Raw genomic sequence first — 21,125 nt, 5'->3', positions numbered from 1 at the left:
ACCCAATGAGACTTGGCAGGTCTTAGTCCAGTGGCAGGGACTATCTCCTGATGACACTTCTTGGGAGGATTGGTCTCAACTTTGCCACGATTTTCACCTTGGGGATAAGGTGCTTTTCCAAGGGCCGTGGAGTGATAAGGAAGCAGAATCAGCTGAAGGGAAAATAGAAGCTAATGCAAAAGGTGCTGAAAACAGAGCAACAGCAACAGAGCAGGTGCAAAGAGCAAAAAAGCCCAAAAGGGTAGTGACGAGACCATCTTACCTCAGGGACTTTGTCTGAGGATGAGATAGGGAATTTAGCATGCAATCTTTCGTGATCTTCTTGCTTGGCGCTTGTCGATACTAGAGGAGACATGCATAACAAACTATATTCTCTTAGGCACAAAACGATAACAGAATTTGCTAGAAGAGATAGTATAAATAATACATATGTAATAAACAAGCAAGATATGAATGAGAATTACCTTTTCTTTATTCCCTTTGTTCTTTGGAGGTCCTATAGGTCCTCGAAACCTTCTTATTTTCCTTGCACGTATCAGAAGGATAGTATTGGAGGCATGACATCTCTACAAAAGATATCTTCACTGATAATGGATGATGAAGGAGTGGTGATCAGAGAGTTAGGAAAGCTAAAGCAGTTAAGGAGTCTGAGCATCACTAATTTTAAGGGAGAACATGGAAATACTTTATGTTCCTCGATAAATGAGATGCAATTCTTGGAGAAACTACCTATTGATACAATAGATAACAATGAAGTTTATGTCGATCCCGGTTGGACTTAGGAAGTTTTTCCTCAATGGAAAGTTAAAAAAGTTGCCAAATTGGATTCCACGATTCCAAAATCTTGTGAAACTGTCTTTGATGTACTTCAAGTTAACTAATGATCCATTAGAATCAATAAAAGATATGCCAAATTTGTTGTTCCTCGTTATCCAGACCAGGGCCTATGTAGGTGAAAGATTACATTTTCAAAATGGAGGGTTTCAGAAACTGAAGGAACTACAGCTCGAGGGATTGGATAACTTGAATTTCATCTGCATTGATAGAGGAGCACTGCACTCTTTGTAAAAGCTTGAGTTTATGGTATTCATCAATACTTAGAGAACCTAAAAGTTATCTCTTACTCGTATATGCAAGATTATTTTGACCACTAAGGTCAAGAGAGGGATCAAGGAATTTGATTCAAGATGTGCCTTCTGTAAGGATTATAGCGACTAAGGTCAAGATAATTCCTCTTTCGCCTACAGTGTTCAATTATTCTATACATTATTACACCTTTTAATTTGAAAAATTTGTAAAGTAAAGCCGAGACTCATATATTTGCTCCCATATACTCCTTTCATTCTCTTCCAAGTAAATTAAACTAACAACAGCTTAGTAAGGCGAGCAAGGGAAATAATGGTAAATCTACTTGGTTTGCCACTGTTTGAAGTTTGAAGAACTAGGCTTTTTCGAAAAGGGTTATAATTATAATTTTCCACCAGTCCTAAGCCCTGACTATGTCTTCATTGCATTCTATACATTATTACACCTTTTAATTTGAAAAATTTGTAAAGTAAAGCCGAGACTCATATATTTGCTCCCAAGTCACCAAGGCACAACTTTACCGCTGCACCAGGGCTCGCCCTCATACTAAGGTGAGCAAGGGAAATAATGGAAAATCTACTTGGTTTGTCACTGTTTGAAGTTTGAAGAACTAGGCTTTTTCGAAAAGGGTTATAATTATAATTTTCCACCAGTCCTAAGCCCTGACTATGTCTTCATTGCACTTCAAATTGCTTGTGGTTGATGCGTTCAAATTGCTTGATGAGTTTTTCACAAGTCCTAAGCACCTCTACTTGGTGCTTGATGAGTTTCAAATTGCTTGATGGGTGATGCTCGAATCCGTGGATGCAAGTGATGATATATGTGGTTGCATGTTGATTTTGGAGGATCCGTGTCGCATGCACCGAGAAATTTGGCCCTGTTCTGATTTTTGGTGTTTTGATCTGATCTTGGATGCATCTTATGTTATTAAAAAGGATATTTGGTTGAAGGAAATGTGATGTCTATATCATTGTGAAGCTTAAATGGTACACGCATTTTGGTAAAAAATGATAGGTGTTCACTTAGGTTTGAGTGTTCTCTGTTTTCTATCCATTCTGTTTTATTTTAATTAATGTGTTCTGGAATGTTAAAAATAAAAAAAAAGGTAGTTGATTTATGTTGATATATGGGTTGGTAGTATCCCATAAAATTTTCAAAATTTTTTATGATAATTTTGTTGGAAGAATATGGATTGAACCCTATGTTCATTCTCTGCCTTTCCAGTGAGGATGTTCGTGCTCTGGATCGATCATTATTTTTCTCTGACGATTTTTGGAGAGATAATTTTTTTTGTGTTCTTAAGATCATAAGGAGGATGTCCAAATATTTTTGTCTGAAAATATTGATGTCAACAATTTTAATAAAATCTAGAAAAGGATGAATGTTCTTTGATTGCTCTGGGTTTTTCTGGGTAAATGTTGATACAGTTCTTCATTTACTAGGATGAATCTCTGTTTAATTTTGGGAAAACAAAAATATTAGGATGTTTCTGTATTTGTTTGATGTAAAGCAATAAAGAAATAATAGCTCAAGCTTTTGCTATAAATGTGTGGCAGGAATTGATCCTACACATACGAGTTCCTCTATGCTGTTCTTTTATTTCCTCTTGTCTAACATCATATAAAGAATTTTATAGTCCTTTGGAATTCCAGTGAAAAATCAGTCCTCACTGTTTTTTATATATATATTACAGGAGGAGAATAAAAAATATGACGAAATTACAAGCGAATTAGGGAGAGTTATGCATCTTCGTACTTCCAAGGCTGGGACCCAGCCATTCACAATAGGTGCAAGCACAAGGGCCACCTAAGAGGCAAGTAAATCCTTCCTCTTTTTCTGGCTTACTTTGCTGATTATGTATTCTATAAGATCTCATTCATTTGTTTCCTAATCACATTCTTTATCGGATTTACATCATTGATAGCGGCAAGGTTCATTATAAGTTATGATTATTTTTTCTATATATTTTTTCTGGGTAGATAGAAATATTTTGGACTGCACTTCTTATCATGGTTAGGACCAGGGATAATAAATCTTGTTATGCTAGCAGGGAAACTAGTTGGTGGATTCAACATTAGGAAAGGAAGTTGGGAATGGAGAATGATACGTGCAGGAAATTAAAGAGCTGGTTTTGAGGATCAGTGACCTCTAGGAAGAAGATAAAATTCAGGAAAGGCTCATTTCACTCATGCATCTACAATTTATTACAATATGTATATTTATACTGAAATTCCTTAACAGAATTGGGATTCTATGCTAGGAAATATCCTAAACCAAAAACAGAATTGGTTATTGCTGCCCCCCTGCTGGACGACATCAATACTCTGCAAATCCTCCTATTGTCATCTCAGCCACGATCATATCACATAATCCTTCAGGTATGAAGGTTTAGTGATTGCTCTCTTTACCTTTGCTTCTAGTAGCACCCTCTGTTACTATCTCTACTAGGCTCCTTGCTAGTTGCTTTAGAAGATGAAAATTGTGGAGTGGGATTGCGAGGGCTTAGTCGCTGAAGAAAGTTGTCGATGGTGGTGACCAAGGTGTCGACGATAGCGACGAGGTTGAGTTGACTGAGGGTGAGTTTGGCCAGGGCAGTCTCGAGGCGGTCCTCGCTAGCGGGAGAAAGTTCAAGGTGATTTGGCAAGTGCTGTGGACTACGGTGGTTTGGGCTGGAATGGCAGCCATGGGAGCTCTATTTAGTGGGTGGTGTGGGTTGCGGTAGTTAAAGCTGGTATGGCAGCCATGGGCTCTCAATGAAAGCACCAAAATGTTACGTGTTGAGTATGGGAAAGCTGGTTTCGAGGGTCCATCACCTCCTGAAGAAGAAGAAGAAGAGAAGAAGATAGCACTTGGAATTCGAGGACCAACCTCTTAATGCAAGGAGAAAGGAAAGTCCAATTTTTATTTTCACTACCTCCTAAAGGAAAGCACCTTCGTACATATATAAGGCTAAGTGTTGGGTGACAAGCTCTCGACAACACTAACAAAAAGATAAACAAAATCACAAAATATCCTAACAGAATGATAATAATATTATTCTTTTTTAACAACCTATTTATCTAAAAAGCACGTTTTGCTTCCTATTAACCATGCTATAGGTAATCCTTCAAGTAGGCTGGTGGTGCAGTCTCCCTTTTGGGCCTTATAGCCCTTACTTCTTGCAGACCCCCCTAGTGGTGTAGCTGTATCATTCCCAGGCCCATCAAAAACACCTTGTCCTCAAGGTGTTGGGGCTTCAAACAGTGGCTTCTAAAATCAATACCAGGATCCCAAGGTCGGTTCCGGCGAGACTACTCTTGGTCAACAACTTGTTGGTGCTTGCATGCAACCATGGTAGGTCCATGGTATTCAGTTCCTATCTTAAACAACATCATGTTTCTCCCTTCGAGATCTTTACCATTAGGAGTTGTTGCACGGTCATACGGAGCAACAGTACCGACGAGCTTGTTGCATGAAACACTGGCGCGCGTGTGTTCGAGATCAGGGAGGTAGGCAGCAGGCATGGGATGTGGAGTCAGCAAGGGTGCGGTGAATGGTTGCACGGGTGTAGGACATGGAGGCGCAGTCAGAATGGACGGCGGAGGTGGCATAGGCGGTGGAGTCGACATGGACGGCAGAGGTGATATGATGGCGGCTGGTGCTTGCACAGGGGCATAAGATGAAAAATATGGAGTGGGATTACGGGGGCTTAGTCGCTGAAGAAGGTTGTCGATGGTGGTGGCCAAGGTGTCGACGACAGCAGCGAGGTTGAGTTAACTGAGGGTGAGTTTGGCCAGGGCGGTCTCGAGGCGGTCCTCGCTAGCGGGAGAAAGTTCAAGATGGTTTGGCGGATGCTATGGACTGCGGTGGTTTGGGCTGGAATGGCAGCCATGGAAGGCAGCCACGGGAGCTCTGTTTAGCGGGTGGTTTGGGTTGCGGTAGTTGAAGCTAGTATGACAGTCATTGGCTCTCAATGAAAGCATCAAAATGTTACGTGATGAGTATGGGAAAGCTGGTTTCGAGAACCAGTGACCTCTACGAAGAAGAAGATAAAATTCAGGAAAGGCTCATTTCACTCATGCATATGCAGTTTATTGCAATATGTATATTTATACTGAAATTCAGAAAAGGCTCATTTCACTCATTCATCTTATAAGAAGCAAAGGAATGGCAGCGGAATGGAGAAAGGGAGAGAGAGAGGAGACGCCACTTCAAGGAGAAGATGAGTCTAGAAGAAGCTCACCACCATAGGAGGCCATGGATAAGAGCTTGGAGGAAGAAGGAGATGAATGAAGGGAGAGGGAGAGAAGAGCACGAAATTTTGTGCTCTAAATGAGCTTTGAAATCTGAAGTTTAATATTCAAATGATCAAAGTTGAAAAAAATGCACACACATGACCTCTATTTATAGCCTAAGTGTCACACAAAATTGGAGGGAAATTCAAATTTCACTTGAATTTGAAATTGAATTTGTGGAGCCAAACTTTGGAGCCAAAATTTCACTAATTATGATTAGTGAATTTTAGTTATGGTTCAGCCCACTAATCCAAGATCAATTCCAAGATTCTCCACTAAGTGTGCTTAGGTGTCATGAGGCATGAAAAGCATGAAGGACATGCACAAAGTGTGACTATATGATGTGGCAATGGGGTGTAGTAAGCAAATGCTCACCTCCCCCTCTAAAATTTAATTGGATTGGGCTTCTACCAATTCAATTAAATTTATTTCCAACCACATAATTCAAATATCCACTTAGTGCATGTGAAATTACAAAACTACCCCTAATACAAAAACTAGTCTAGGTGCCCTAAAATACAACTGCTGAAAAATCCTATATTTCTAGGGTACCCTACCTACATTATGGAGCCCTAAATATAAGGCCCAAAAATAATGAAACCTTAATCTAATATTTACAAAGATAAGTGGGCTCATACTTAGCCCATGGGCCCGAAATCTACCCTAAGGCTCATAAGAACCCTAGGGCCTTCTCTTACATCTCTGGCCCAATCTACTTGGAGTTTTCTATCCAATGCCCTTGCGGGGTAGGATTGCATCAACTTGGAACCTTTTCCTGTAAGAATTCCTTCTTTTCAGTTGTTTCCCTAACTAAAACTTTATGCTTTTACCAGTTATGGTCTTATAATATAGGTGCGGTTTTTATTTCTTCTTTCCAAAGCATGTGTTATAAAACTTATTTATCTTATTAGATTAGATATAAAATCATTCCTCCTGTGCACTGATAGCATAAGCTTTTCAGAATGTTACTCTATGACTATGTGGTATAGAGTTCGATCCTTATTAATTCTCCCATTCTTTCTAAGTAAAAGTTAAGTTTTCACAAAAGGTAGGATAGAATAGATAGGTTCATTGTTCACAGTTCAATAGGGGTGACAATTCAATCCATTTATCCACTAACCATCCAATCCATCTAGGTATAATTTTGGCAAAAACTTGTCATCATGAAAGAAAATACCAAAAGGAAGAAAATAATTTGCAATTTCTAAAGTCATCAATTCTTGTCTCTGAACATGTACTGTAGCAACCCGTCATCCCATCCTAAATATGCCCGTTTGGAATTTGGCTTCAGGTTAATGATTGTCAGTTGGTGCTACTTAGAGAATTGATAAGGCAGTTTAACATACAAATGAAATGGTATTGTCATTCTATAATTTAGCATACCTAACGAGAGTGACACTAGGAATGGTCATTTTATTCTATTTTTATGTACAGACCACACACCTAGTAGGCTAGTACCCTTAAAAATAATAATATAAAAATAAGAGTCATCTAAATGATAATTTAATTTTGTAATTAAAAAGGATGTAAATGTAATTAACTCTAACCTCATGGAAGACGTTAGTGGAAAAACCCATAAAAAGAAGAAGCAATTATATAGTTCAAAATTTAAGAGTTAAACAAACAAGGTATTTGTTAGCAGCTAACATAAGAAATAAACGTATTTTTTATAGTCAGTTTAGCCCAGCTTTTTTAGAGCTTAAAAGTTACTTACAAGTAAAAATTGGGCCAAACAGTTATTAAAAATAGTCCTTTGAAAAAAAAAACAACTTAAAAAGTAACTCTTAAAAAAGTTAGTACATGTACCGTATGAATAGTTTGAATATTTTTGCTGAAACAATTTCACATTGATCTTGTCTTGAAAAGTTTAAAACAAAAATTCGATAAGAAAAAGTATTTATTTTATTAAACTAATAATTCAAATGCCTGCTGCAGGTATGATGAATTTAAAGCAACCCATGTTAGCCTTGGGCGACACATCCTATGCTGGGATCGGATAAATTAAAACTAGTGATTTGTAAATTGTAAGTAACCGAAAGTCACTAATATTGCAGCGTCTAGATCTTTGAAAATTAGAAAGGTGAATATAAGTGGTGTAAATATTATTAATGAGTGAATCACAATCTTACAATAGAGTAGCGGTGCAATTAATCATTTATAAATACAATAGAGAAACACATGCTGCAGCATTAAAAGAATTGTTAAGCAACTTTGCTCTTATTATACGTAACCAGCTAGCTTGTAACTTTGGGTTCTTCTTCTTCTTTCACTTCTGAGCTCTTTGGGTCTAACCAGTTCCAGAAATCTTCTGCTTCTGGGATTTTTGAATCTATGTTTCCTCCACCGCCTAAGGTGTGATGTTTGTTTGGTTTGATTTTTCATAGTTCAATTCATTTTAATCTCTGTGTTTGTTATGTGCATTTCATGTTTTACATGAAAGTTTCTGTTTTGTATTTTTACTGGCTTTGTTGTTCTGCTGCTAATGGTCTGTGATTTAATGCTTCATGTGTCATTTAGCAAATCCAATTTCAGCTTTTCAGCGAGTTTAATTTATGTACAAAAGAAACAAACAGTGAGCATCTTCGTCATATTGTCGTTTCATCATCATCATTGCATATGGACTATGTTGAAACAGCTCTGAGGTTTTTCTTGGTTGTGATGATTCAGGTGTTAGGGAGAGGTTCTCTGTGCTCCGAAGTGAGTGGAAAAAGTTCCAGTGAAGGGTGGAACTCCAAATTTGGTTAGTGTACTATGTTTTTAGACACTCTTCGTACACGCAAAGTTTTAAATTGCAGTTGCATTTGTGGTTTTGTCGCGTTCCTCAATATTGCAACAAATCTTGATGTTGCCGTCAAAATCGTGGTTGCAGACCTTTTTTAAAACCTTGCTTACAACTTTCAAGTTTTGTTACGTTTCTATAAATTTTTGGCAATGATTAAAAAATTTTCTTTTCTATTAATACAGATTACATCAGCATGGGAAATCATGGTGAAACTCAGAACACAGCACAAAAGGATATGAGTTCTATATATTAGGAACAAAGACTTCAACCATGTCAACTTAGCTCATCAATCCATTATGGTGGCCAGGACATATATTCTTGTCCTAAGAGTACACAAGATTCAGGATACAACTCTTTGGTGATTACATTTATTATTCTTTATAGTTATACTTTAGTTATTTCAAAACCTTACTACCAAAAGACCATATTAGATGTGTGTGATTGAAAGCATTCATTGGGCTGATTTATACTATAAGCTTTGCTATTTCAAATCAAATGTAAATATTTTTTCATTGGAAAGATGAGTTACTCGATAGAAATTTGCAGAGACCAAATTTCTTTAAAGCTAGATGATCATGTTAAACTGAGCCCTGTATAGAATTAAAGACAAATTCATATATATATACAAGAATGATTAGTTGTTATTTGGGTTTATTGTATTTTATTTGGTTGATACTTTTTCATACTACTAGCAACACCTAACATGATTTTTTTATTTAGCTGTACAAGAAAGATGGGGTTGAAGATGATTTAGGAAGTAACCTGTGGCAAGGTAAGACATATATACCTATCTAAGAGATTTGTAGTGTAAATTTTGCAATTGGTTTCTACTGGTCTAGTCTTCTATCACAAGTTTCTCATTCACTTTCTGTCTTGTGCAACTGTCTATCCACAGTGGGTCCCTGTTATTAAGATCAAACTTGCCAAAGGATATGCTCCTTAAGGTATACAAGTTTCTTATAGCCTTAGCCAAATGGTACTCTAGATATCTGATTAATATTCCTTCCCTTCAACTTTTACGTGCTAATCTGTCCAAGAAATTGTCTGTTCTTTCTCCGGAGGAGTTAAGAGATTTTGTTTGCTGTAAGGTATGTGATTAAAAGATGTAACTTTTGACTCTTCTGTTTTTAATAATCTTGATTTTGGATCTTCACTCTCTCACACACACACATATTGAATTAGTTGGCATTTGTATATTTAATACAGTTACATATACAGATAATCAAGTTCCTCCTCAAGATCATGGCCCCTATCCTCAAGCACTAATTATTGAGACATATACTCCTCCAGATCCTGGCCCCTATCCTCAAGATCAGCCTAAACAAAATTCAGTTCGATTTACACCCACCCAGGTGAATTCAGCTCTTGATCTCAATCATATATTGTCACTTTTCATGCATAATGATTTTTCTTTTAATCTTTCTTTGCCCCCCTGCTTTCCTCACAATAGTTGAATATGAGTATTTGACCAAAATCCAATTGATTCATATGCCTAAATTGATGCATGTAGAATGCAAAAATACAATGCTTGTGTTTCTTGATCCAGTACATATTAAGTATGTAGTGTAGTTAGCATCACAAGTCATGTCCTATTTCCCTTTATACTGTTGCCTCGTCAGTAATATGAAATGAATGATTAGTGTGCCATGATATATTTTAAAAGTTTTGACAAGAATAAGGAGTCCATGATTTTGTGACAATGTAGATTCATGTTACCCTTAAATTTATTAAAGAATAGGATTGTGTTTACCATTACTTGTTGATGTTTTGCTGATGGTTGTTTTAAAGAAATTTCCATTGTTAATATGCAAAGAAATTGGAAAGTTCTTTTTGGCCATGTTGGCTTTCTGTTTTCTTTGTATTTTCTGTCAGTGGGTGCAGTTGAGGAGAGCAAGGAAAAAAGCACTTGGTTCACACATTTTAAAAAATTGTGAGGCCTTCCTATTCTTCCTTTCTCTCTAGCTGCAGTTCAACTGTAGGTGATCAAAATCCCCCATATATACTTCCCCACATGTACTTTATGTCTTTATCCTCTTATTTATATTCCCTATCTATGAGTATTGGATAAATATTAATAATAGTGTGAAATGTTCCTATCAAGCAGGTTGAAGCAATCATCTCTGGCATTCAGCCTGGTCTAATTATGGTTGTGGGGCCACCTAGTACAGGAAAGACTGATCAACAAAGTGTAATTAAGAATTAGTTTTATTATTATTATATGACATTTACCTATAGAAGACCGTAGGTACAAGTAAATTGACTTTTACCTACAGTTAGAGATTATAGGTATAAATTAATATCTTTTACCTACACATTTCGAATAGTAGGTGTTACCTATAGTGATAGTTAAATTTTGACTATAGGTAAAAATATATCTGTAGGTAAAGCCTATAGTGACAGACTATTAGTTGTCACTGTATACCCCCTCAAAGTTGACACAAAAAACGTCTGTAGGACAAAGTCCTTTATACATCTACCTACGAATTTTGAACTTCTAATGATAGATTTTGACTGTAGGTAAAAGTCATTTTCCTTGTAGTATTGAGGAATTATTTTGACTAGTATGATCTATTTTTCACATGCTGAGATGACAACAAAGTTTCATCTCAAGTTTGGCACCTTGTTTCCCATGATATATTTAATTTCCTCAAACTATTTTTTTTTTTTGCAGTATTACATCTAATATTCTAGTTTATATATATAATATAATATTCTAGTTTAAAAAGCTTTTTTTTTATCTCCTAATATATAAATTTCGTGTATGATATGACTGATTGTTGTGTTCATTCTAACATGAATTTATTCATTTAAATGCAAATTTAAATAGATGAAAAGGATAAAACATTGGACACAGAAAAGTTTAATTAGGAATGTTGATCGGTGGTAAAATAATTTAAGGATCAAAATCATAAATTATAAGAAATTTAAGGACAAAAAAATATTTTATAAAAAAAATTATACGGACAAAAAGTCAATTTTTTTAATTAAAGATTAAATACAAAATTCAGAAAAAGTTAAGGGCCAAACGTATATCATGGATTATGGAATATGTATACATTGGTCTGCGTAAGTGTTTTGGGGGCGTACTTGAAGAATCCTTGAGGACGTAATGGCAACAAAAAAAAAGTCGTATAGCAAAAATATAAGACTTCATTATTAATGCAATCTTTAAATTATTGTAAAAGATTTAATTTAATCTCTGATTTTTTTAAAAATTTAATTTAATTCTCAAATTCTTTTAAAAGTATTAATTTGATCCTTTAAGTGTCTAACTGAAAAATAATTATGAATCTGCCGCCGGACAAAAACCACTTATTTTCTAAAGTTTAAAAATTAAATTGATCAAAATTAAAGTAAAAACTAATACCATTTTTATCAAAAATATATACACTAAAATCATATTTTTCCCAAAAATCTATAAGTTGTACTTATAGTATTTCTTTTGTTTGGAAAGTGGAAACAGGGATAACGAATGAAGACATTGGGTATATTTTTCTCTTCGAAACAGAGCCTAGTAGCTGAAAAGTCCAAAAGCATTCAAACCGAATAGCGAATGAAGACAGCCCAGCAACCGAAGAGATAAAAAAATCCGGTCATTTTATATCTTTCTCCATGGTTGGAAAAAAAAAAAACCCTTCTTCCATGCGGGTTAGAATTTCCTTTCTCACATTAGCAAATTAACAAGTTGCTCAAACAATTTCTTTATTAAGATACATTTACAAATATTTGTCTTTTATTTAAAGCATTTGTATATTTATAATTAAATATTAACTAGTTGTTAGTTTAAATAATATGAAATTTAATTCTTTTAAATAAGATTTTGGATTTGAATCTTTCATATAAAAAAATAATTTTAAAAAGATATTAAATACTCCACACCAAAATCATGATAATCTAATAAAAAATGTTATATTTATTAATTAGTTGCAACATGCCAACCTCATATACATATTATATTAGTATTAAGATTAAAAAAAAACATTAGATATAAGGAATCTGAGTATTTTACGGAAGTATGACCATTAATAATAAGTATACAATCACGGTTTTTTTTACTACGACTTTATTGGTACAACTAATACTACTCACAAATACAATTAACATTATTTTATCATATTTACATATTAGGTAGATCAGAAATTCACATGTTGTAATCGGACAAAAATAAGGAGAGAAAAATCCCTAACAAGCTCACAAAAATAAGGTTTTTGATTTTAATTTTTTTTGAAATTTAATTATTAGGCCCTAAAATTTAATTTTTCTAGTCAAGGTCCATTCATCTTTAGAAATTTTAATTTTTAGTCCCTCAATAAAAATTTGAACACGTTATTTTTATTTATTTAATGAGATTTCAACAATTAAAAATTATTTTTAATTTAAGAACTAATAACCTTAATAAAAAGACAATTAAAAAACATTCACCAGTTAAATAAAAGTTTAAGAACTAAAAAAATAAATTTTAAAAAAATTTAGAAACTAAATAATTTAATTAACCCTAATATTTAAGAAAGATGCTGGAAGCTCAAAGTCTTCCTCTAAGTCTCAACACAGACGTTGCATTATTTTTTTGTAAACACTAGTCTGGGTAAAAACTATGATGTCAATTTGATGTAGACAAAAAGATGTCATAATAAAAAATTATGTTAGATGCATATATAATTTTTAAAATAATTATTATAAAAATTGATAATTAAATTTATCATATATATTATTTATGATTAGATGCGAGAGTAAAATCTTATATTTTCACATTGACTAGATCTTGCTTCTACAAATCATTTCTTAGCTAATTTATCATCAGAAGCAGGCTCGCTGTAAGCATCTCTTAGTAGTATTAAACTATTGAAATTTAACTTTCTCTAGGAAAATCTTCATCCAGTATTATTTTAATGACTAACTAGGTGATCCTCGATCCTGCTCAAAAGTAGGAAAGCGAATTTTTTTTCTTATAAATTAAAGACCAACGAAATAGATCGGATAGTTTCCATTTTTGAAAGAAAAAAAAAAGTAAATTTTAAAGCTTAGAGTAAAACCATATGTATTAATGATAAGAAGGATACCCTAGCCTGTATATATATAGCTTTTAAAAGTAAATAGAATAGCTTAACCCTCTTCCACCAATGGTTAACCTAGTTAAAAAAAAAAAACATGTTCCTGCGGATCAGCATAATTTCTTGCTCATCATATAACATATTATTATTGTCAGGATCGATTAGATCAAACCAGTTTCAAGATCAACCATCAAAATGATCAATTGTGTAAATTACCGGTGCAAACTAAAACAATAAAGCCAAATGAATAATCAAAATTATATATATACCAGCAAGGTAAATCATTTGACAAGTGTACGGTATTTTATTTACATTTTATCGGTACAACTAACACTGACAAATACATCTAACATTTGCTTAATTAATCACATTTATATATAATTAACTAGATAACAAATTCACAACTTGCTCTAGCACGACAAAAATAGAGGGGGAAATAGCACAACTTGCTCACCATATATTTAAGAGATGACCGATGCTGAAAAGTTCAAAGTCTTCCTCTCAACATATGTGATAAATTTTTTATATAACCCTAATGGGTACAAAATATATAACATTGATATGCTATAGATAAAGGAGATGTATAAGAGAAAACCTGAAGGCCAGAAAATTTAATCATGCTTGTATAATTATGCATAGATTATTATTTTACTTAAATTTAATTTTATATTTATTATAATTATACAATTAAGATTAATTAATTGTGAGGCTAACTAGAGATGACACATTTGATGGAGGCTTTTGTCCACACTTGCTATAACATGGATTCATTTTCCTATTTCGGTAGGTAATATGGGAATATTATTACTATAAATTTTCACTGGGGTTGATAGCCTTCCTTGACTTTACAAGAGGCGGCATGGCTTCCCCTAATGTAAATTTTCACCTAAAAAATAGGATGAATAGTACGTGAGAAGATCATCTCACACACTTACTGAATATAAAAAAGGCAATATGAAAGTATACTAGATATTATAATAAAGTTTGTGACAATGTGTGTCATTGCACGTGGCTAACATGCAATTCATACATTAATCGAATGGAGAAAAAAATATGCTTAACTACAAAATTTATCTTCTTATTTTAATTATTTCATTGAATCAATCTTCTTATTTTTGAATTGATTATTTAAATTCTCTTATATTTTAAAATTCACTATTTTAGTTATCGGTGTTGATTTTAACCATTGGTAATCGTTGACTATTAAAATTTAAATGTTGATTAAACTAAAAAGTTGACCAATATTTTTTTAAAATAATAAAAATTTAAAAATGTTTGAGGAAAGACTAAAATTATGGTCCTTAAAATAAAAAGCACATGCATGTATTACTAATACAGCAAAGTATTTATTTGAATATTTAATATAAAATATATTATTAATATAAGTTTAATGCGAAAATAATTTAAAATTTATTCTTTTTTAATTGATTATATTTTAATAATCTTATATATTATCATTTAAAATATAATATATAAGATTAAATTCTATTTTTACATAAATTAGAATATCTATATCTATATAAGTATTATTTTTATTTTATATATTATATTTATCTTTTAAAATATTGCTTGTGATTTAGTGATAATATTTTTTTATCTATATTAATATATTCATGTTATTTGGTTTAATATACATAAAAAATAATGTCAATAAATCATATATATAAATATTTTTTAAAATAAAAAATACTCTCATTTTATTTAATTATATATCTTAACTATATAATTTAATTCCTAAAAAAATATGTACCTGATTAAATAAAATTAAATTTAAATAAATAATAATATTATTATAAATAACAAGAATATCTTAGTATAGATAAAAACAACTGCCATTAAGTTACATATATAAATATTTTAAAATATAATAAAATAATATTATTTTACGAAAGTATAATTTATATTAAAATATATATATTAAAGATAAAATTTATATTATATATTTATTGTGTAAAATAATTTTTGAATAATGTAATAAAAATATATAATATTATAAAAATATAATATATAAAATAAAATAACGCCTATATAAGTATACAAATTTTAATTTATATAAAAAATAGAATTTAATCTCATATATTATATTATGAAAGATAATATATAAGATTATAAAATTATAATAAATTAAAATAAATAAAATTTGAATTTTGAACTATTTTTTCATAAAACTTATATTGATACTATATTTTGTACCAAATATATCATGTGAGTGTAGTGTTAAAAAAATGTGTCATTTACTTAAAGGATTATAATTCTAGTATTTTCTCAAGCATCTTAAAATATAGAGAGATTTAAATAGTAAATTAAAAAATAGGAGGACTAATTTGATGAAATAGATAAAATAAGGAGATGTGTTTTATAATGAAGTCAAATTATTTGAAGAAAATGAATATGAAATTATCCATTCATATCATCCCATTAATCATAATTACCTTAAAGTTATACTAACTATATTGTATGTGCAACTTACAAAAAATTGGGTACCGTGATATGGTATGCATACTGTGATAACTAATTACATTTGCAAACAGTAAAGCATGGACCAATTAAACAATCGAATAAAATCTGTAAATTAATTAGCTGTATCCAACTTGCTAAATAAATATTAAAGAATGGAAAAGGGAAAATCATACCATCAAACTCCTCCTATGAGTCTATGACCATGGACTTGGCTATATATAATCTTGAAGAACATGAAGATTAGCAATATACACACAGAGAGGGACACTACATTCACAGACAGGGGTGCTGCTAGTAATACACACACAGGCATAACTAGGCCCATCAGAAACACTCAACCCCCTCACTACCTGAAGGACTACATCACGTGAACATAAGCAAGCCTCTACCAAAGAAGGAACGATGCAACCAGAAGCATGACTATGATAATATTCTAGAAGCAGTTACTATTAGGATATTCTAGAAATAAAGATTGTTAGGATATTCTGTTATCAGAGTTTGTTACAGAATTAATATTAGAAATGTATAAATAAGGTTGCAAGGAATGAAGGAAAATAAGAAAAAGGCATTTTCCATAACTTGAGTCCAGGAGGTACCTTGTCCTCGAAACAAGGCCTTGCTCCATTCATAACATTTGGTCCGACCTGCCCTTCCATGGCTGACCATAACACACGTAAGACCACCACGGATAGGCTCGAGGAGGCCATCTCCCGCCTATCCCTGCACCATTCCGAGCTTGCCAGCAAAGTTGATGCCATCCTGGATCGCCTCGACCGCCAAAGCAGCGCGAGCCCCGTCTCCTCTCCCAAACCGCCCCCTGCATCACGCAATCATGTCAAAATTGATGTTCCACGTTTCGACGGATCCGACCCCGTGGGTTGGATTTTCAAAATCACCCAGCTGTTTGAATATCAGGGAACGCCAGAAGAGGAACGAGTTACCTTAGCCTCTTTCTACCTCGATGGTCCGGCGCTCAGCTGGTACCAATGGATGTTCCGCAATGGCTTCATCACATCCTGGTCCAGTTTTCTTCAGGCTTTGGAGTCCCGGTTCGCTCCCACGTACTACGATGACCCGAAAGGGGCTTTGTTCAAGCTAACCCAGACCGGCTCCGTCAATGATTATCTGATCGAATTCGAACGCCTCGCGAACAGGATTTTCGGGCTCCCACCCCCATTCCTGTTGAGTTGCTTTGTATCCGGTCTTGCCCCGGACATCCGCCGGGAGGTCTTAGCCCTCCAGCCCATCTCTTTTCCGCAGGCCACCGCGTTAGCGAAGCTTCAGGAGGACAAGCTCCGTGACCGTCCTAGACCTCCACGCCACCCTAATACCATTCCCCACATAGCCCCTGCCCATCCCACCACCTTTCCTTCTCCATTACCACCCCCACGACCCAAACCCCCTTTCACCCAACGCACACCCTCCGAAATCGCTTACCGCCGCGAACGCGGCCTCTGTTATAATTGTGACGATAAGTGGAGCGCTTCCCATCATTGCAAGGGGCGCGTCCTTTTACTTATCGCAGACCCCGACACCCCCGACAACCCCGACAACTCCGTTTTACCCTTCAACTCCCCACCACCATCCCTCCCGGCCTCTACCCCCCCTACGGACCTTGACCCCATCCCTGATTTTTATCTTCCTTTCCCCACTCCTCACATCAGCCTTAACGCCCTTTCCGGCCTCCCCACCCCCGAGACCTTCCGCCTCTTCGGCTATATCAACCATACGCGCATCACTGTCCTTATTGACAGTGGTAGCACCCACAATTTCTTGCAACCCCGACTTGCTACCTTCCTCCACCTCCCCACCGTCCCCACTAACCCTCTGCGAGTTCTTGTCGGCAATGGCGCCGTCCTCACATGTACCCACTTATGCCCCGACACCACCATTTCCCTCCAGTCTCACCATTTTACCCTAACGTTTCACCTTTTGCCTATTAGTGGTGCCGACGTCATTTTGGGAATCCAGTGGCTAAAACTACTTGGGCCCATTACGACTGACTACACCTCCCTCATTATGAAGTTTCACCACCTGGGCCAACCCGTCGAGCTTCATGTCGACGCCGACCATGGGCCGCACCCTATTTCTGCTACCCAAATCAAGCGTATGATCCAGACCAATGCCACTTCAGCCCTCTTCCACCTTTGCGTCCTCCCTGCTAGTGACACCACCATCCCCCAGCACCCACCCTCATCAACACCTTCGTCCATACCCGCCATTGATGCTTTAATCCACAAATACCAATCCCTTTTCCAAACACCCACAGCCCTACCCCCCTCACGCTCCATTGACCATCACATCCATTTACGACCCAACACGGAGCCCATTAATGTTCGTCCTTATCGCTACCCGCATTTTCAGAAAGCCGAGATTGAGAAACAGGTGGCCGACCTCCTCTCCGCCGGCCTCATTCAAGTCAGCCGGAGTCCCTTTTCCTCCCCTGTCCTCTTGGTAAAGAAAAAAGACGACAGTTGGCGTATGTGCGTCGATTATCGCGCTCTTAACGCCGTGACCATTCGGGATCGTTTCCCAATGCCTACTGTTGATGAATTGTTGGACGATTTGGGCCATGCATCCTGGTACTCGAAACTCGACCTGCAACAAGGCTTTCACCAAATTCTTATGGCTCCTGAAGATACTCCAAAGACAGCATTCCGGACTCATCAGGGACATTACGAGTACCGTGTCATGCCATTCGGTCTCTGTAATGCCCCGTCAACGTTCCAAGCCGCCATGAACACCTTGCTCCAACCCTTTCTCCGTCGTTTCACTGCGGTTTTCTTTGATGATATACTTGTCTTTAGTGATTCTTTGCAGGCCCACCTCCATCATCTCGAACTCGTGTTCCAAGCCTTGTTACAGGGCCAATTCTACCTCAAACATACCAAGTGTTCCTTTGCTCAGAGGCGCCTGGAGTATTTGGGCCACATCATCTCGGAGCGTGGCGTGGAGCCCGACCCCTCTAAAATTAGAGCCATGATCGACTGGCCCACCCCCAAGACCCCTAAGGATCTCCGTGCTTTTTTGGGCCTCACAGGCTTCTACCGCAAATTTGTCCAAGGTTATGCCGCCCTGGCCTCCCCGTTGACGGCCCTCCTCTGCAAAAACGCCTTTGACTGGACCCCAGAGTCCCAGCTCGCCTTTGAGACACTGAAAACCGCAATGACCCGAGCTCCAGTGCTGGCTTTGCCCAATTTCGAACACCCCTTTGTCCTCGAAACTGATGCATCAGGCACTGCCATGGGTGCCGTTCTCCTTCAACAGGGTCATCCCCTTGCCTACTTTAGCAAACCTTTCGGACCGCGGCTTTTACGATCTTCTACTTATGTACGGGAGCTTCATGCCATTGTGTCAGCCGTGCGCAAGTGGCGCCAATATTTATTGGGTCACCGTTTCACGATACTCACGGACCATAAGAGTATCAAGGACCTCTTATCTCAGGTCATCCAGACCCCGGAGCAGCAGCACTATCTATCCAAATTACTGGGCTACGATTATGACATCCAGTACAAAACCGGCGCTTCGAATGCAGTAGCGGACGCCCTCTCACGCGTCACGTTACCTCCGGAAAGCTAGTATCTCCTCCTATCTATTCCTAATTTCACATTTATGGATCAATTACGCCAATCCCTCCACGATAACACCGAATTTCAAACCACCATGGCCAATGTTCAAGCTCATCCTTTGGATCAACCGGACTTCACCATCTCTAATGGTCTATTATTCTTTCGGGGGCGTATCTGGTTGACTTCCGACAATCCCTTCATTCCAGTATTGATCACTGAATTTCACTCCACTCCTTTAGGGGGACATCTGGGCATCGCAAAGACCTCTCACAGAGTCAGCACCAACTTCTATTGGTCAACTCTCCGCCAAGATGTAAAGAAATTCGTGCGCAATTGTGTCACGTGTCAACAATCGAAGCACTCCACTTCACGACCGACGGGCCTCCTCCACCCTATACCCATCCCTTCCGGCGTCTGGGAAGATCTCTCCCTCGACTTCATCACCCACTTACCCTGCTCACATGGTTTCACGGTGATACTAGTCGTCGTCGACCGCTTCTCCAAGGGAGTCCATTTCGGTGCCCTCCCTACTAATTTTACGGCTTACAGAGTAGCGGTGTTGTTTCTCGACATGGTCTGTAAGCACCACGGTCTTCCTCGCAGCTTGATATCGGACCGCGACCCTGTGTTCGTTAGTTCCTTTTGGCGGGAACTATTCCGGCTGAGTGGTACACGCCTGCAGATGAGCACCGCCTACCACCCACAGACGGATGGTCAGACGGAGGTCATGAACCGCGTGTTAGAACAATACTTACGCTCCTTTGTCAGCGCTCATCCCTCGCACTGGTTTAAATTCTTAGCCATGGCGGAATGGTCCTACAACACGTCGGTCCACTCAAGCACCGGCTTCACTCCATATGAAATCGTTTTCGGCAAAGCTCCACCGTCCATTCCACACTACATCACAGGGTCCTCTACCAACGAAGCTGTTGATTCTCTATTGACGTCGCGCCAGGTACTTCATGACACTCTTCGACGACGTCTACTCAAGGCTCAAGATACCATGAAACACCAAGCCGATGCTCACCGGCGTGACGTCCACTTCGAAGTGGGTCAATGGGTCTATGTTCGGCTCCGACCGATCCGTCAACGCTCTATTACTGGTACCGCCCATCCCAAGCTGTCCAAACGATTTTTTGGCCCATTCCAGATTCTCGAGAAGATTGGGCCCGTTGCGTACCGGTTGCAGCTTCCCCCCACTGCCAAGATCCACCCCGTTTTTCATTGTTCACTCCTTCGGCCCCACCAGGGTCCCCTTCCGATGACAACAGCGGACCCAATTCCCCTAACAATGGTTAACAACCAACCTGTGTTGAGCCCGTTATCCATCTTAAGCTCCAAGTTTGATGACTCAACCCAACCTCCCACACGCCTGGTCCTGGTCCAGTGGGTAGGACAAGCCCCTGAAGACTCTACTTGGGAATCATGGGACGAATTAAAGGCACAATACCACCTTGAGGACAAGGTGGATTTCGAGGAGGGGGGTGTTGATAGCAATATACACACAGAGAGGGACACTACATTCACAGACAGGGGTGCTGCTAGTAATACACACACAGGCATAACTAGGCCCATCAGAAACACTCAACCCCCTCACTACCTGAAGGACTACATCACGTGAACATAAGCAAGCCTCTACCAAAGAAGGAACAATGCAACCAGAAGCATGACTATGATAATATTCTAGAAGCAGTTACTATTAGGATATTCTAGAAATAAAGATTGTTAGGATATTCTGTTATCAAAGTTTGTTACAGAATTAATATTAGAAATGTATAAATAAGGTTGCAAGGAATGAAGGAAAATAAGAAAAAGGCATTTTCCATAACTTGAGTCCAGGAGGTACCTTGTCCTCGAAACAAGGCCTTGCTCCATTCATAACAATTAGCACTCACCACAAAGC

At 37.0% G+C, this 21,125-nt stretch overlaps 1 pseudogene; it reads left to right on the top strand.

The window, feature by feature from the left end:
• Positions 1-4,904: 4,904 nt before the first annotated feature.
• Positions 4,905-10,452, top strand: LOC100788963 (uncharacterized; annotated as a pseudogene).
• The last annotated feature ends 10,673 nt before the right edge of the window (positions 10,453-21,125 follow it).

This window comes from Glycine max, chromosome 18, assembly GCF_000004515.6.
Source record: "Glycine max cultivar Williams 82 chromosome 18, Glycine_max_v4.0, whole genome shotgun sequence".
NCBI lineage: Eukaryota > Viridiplantae > Streptophyta > Magnoliopsida > Fabales > Fabaceae > Glycine > Glycine max.
The sequence above is the reverse complement of the archived record's forward strand: the minus strand, read 5'-3'. Positions and strand labels throughout refer to the sequence as shown.